Source organism: Helianthus annuus, chromosome 8, assembly GCF_002127325.2.
Source record: "Helianthus annuus cultivar XRQ/B chromosome 8, HanXRQr2.0-SUNRISE, whole genome shotgun sequence".
Lineage (NCBI taxonomy): Eukaryota > Viridiplantae > Streptophyta > Magnoliopsida > Asterales > Asteraceae > Helianthus > Helianthus annuus.
In genome coordinates, this window is record NC_035440.2 from 159,445,207 (window position 1) to 159,446,643 (window position 1,437).

At 39.5% G+C, this 1,437-nt stretch overlaps 1 non-coding gene across 1 annotated transcript; it reads right to left on the reverse strand.

Annotated features, from left to right (window-relative positions):
• Window positions 1-1,129: 1,129 nt before the first annotated feature.
• Window positions 1,130-1,236, reverse strand: LOC118481382. The gene has a single exon (XR_004865589.1). It is a non-coding gene; the product is annotated as a small nucleolar RNA R71 (small nucleolar RNA).
• Between the last annotated feature and the right edge of the window lie 201 nt (window positions 1,237-1,437).

Consider the following 1,437-nt stretch of genomic DNA (forward strand, 5'->3'; position numbering starts at 1 on the left):
TGGACGGAACTGGCATGTTTAAAGAATGTCAGCGACGTAAATGATACAAATTTGAAATTTGGTCTGAAATGCCATAATTGGATAAATTACAGGAACAAAAATGGCAGTTAACTCTAAATGTAAATATCCTTCGCTCACAATGTACATAATAGTGTGTTCTCATTCCTTTCTACCTTCTTTAGCAAAAACAATGTTTAGTGGAACCGAGACATATATATATATATATATGGGGCCGCTAAAATGAAAACTACCTCCAGTTGTAAGAACCGAAAGAACCACTTTCTAACCACTAGATTTTCAAAATGAATGGATGAGATTAAAAGCAGTTAATATTAATATTAAATACTTTTTGTCTTATTATATTTTTAATATTTTAATACAAAAGGTTAGTTTAGTAAATTTACCTTTTTTTGTCTTTTTGTCTTTATTATTTTTTATTACTTTTTTGTAATATTAAATTAGTTGTTTTCGCACTTTTGCACTTGTCCAACTTTCCAGTAACTGGGATCTTGAAAACAATCACTGTAATTCCGACCACGGGCCGTGTTCACTGAGCACGGGGCCGTGGTGAACCGTCTGACCAGCATTCTTTTCTGTTTTTATTGCAGGACTTGGAACCAGACGCCATCCTACGTAGTGTATGAGCTCCAGTTCTAATAAGGACAAAAAAGAACCTCTAGAAGAACCCGAACGCTTTCTCAGAAAAAGACTAAAAGCTAAAAATCAAGAGAAAGTTTCGAGGAATCCACCTATGGCGGACCAACGTACCCTCATGGACTATCTACGACCCACCGTAGGTAACCTAGGCGCCGCTATCAATGCACCGAATGTTGAAGCCAATAACTTCGAACTTCGGCCACATTTGATACAAATGCTCCAAAACTCCGCAACCTTCCATGGGCTTGCGGACGAGGATCCCCATCTACATATTACTAATTTCTTAGAAATATGTGATACCTTTCGGATCAATGGAGCATCAAATGACGCCACCCGCCTCCGAATGTTTCCTTTTTCACTAAAAGACCGAGCAAAAGCTTGGCTCAACGCCCTCCCAGCAGGATCGGTATACACCTGGGATGAACTAGCCCAAAAATTTCTATATAAGTATTTCCCTCCCGCTAAAACAGCTAAATTAATGACTGAAATTAATACATATTCACAAGAGGACGAGGAATCCTTATATGAAACTTGGGAAAGGTTCAAGGAACTATTACGCAAGTGTCCACATCATGGCCTTGCGATATGGCAACAAGTATCCACTTTCTATAATGGGTTGTTGCCACACACAAGGCAGACACTTGACTCTAGCTCTGGGGGACTTTTAGGTAATCGCCGCCCGCATGAAATATATAACCAAATTGAGGAAATTGCTCAAACCAATTTTCAGTGGCACACCCCCCGAGGCAATAAATCTATTGCCCCAGGCGCCCATAAGGT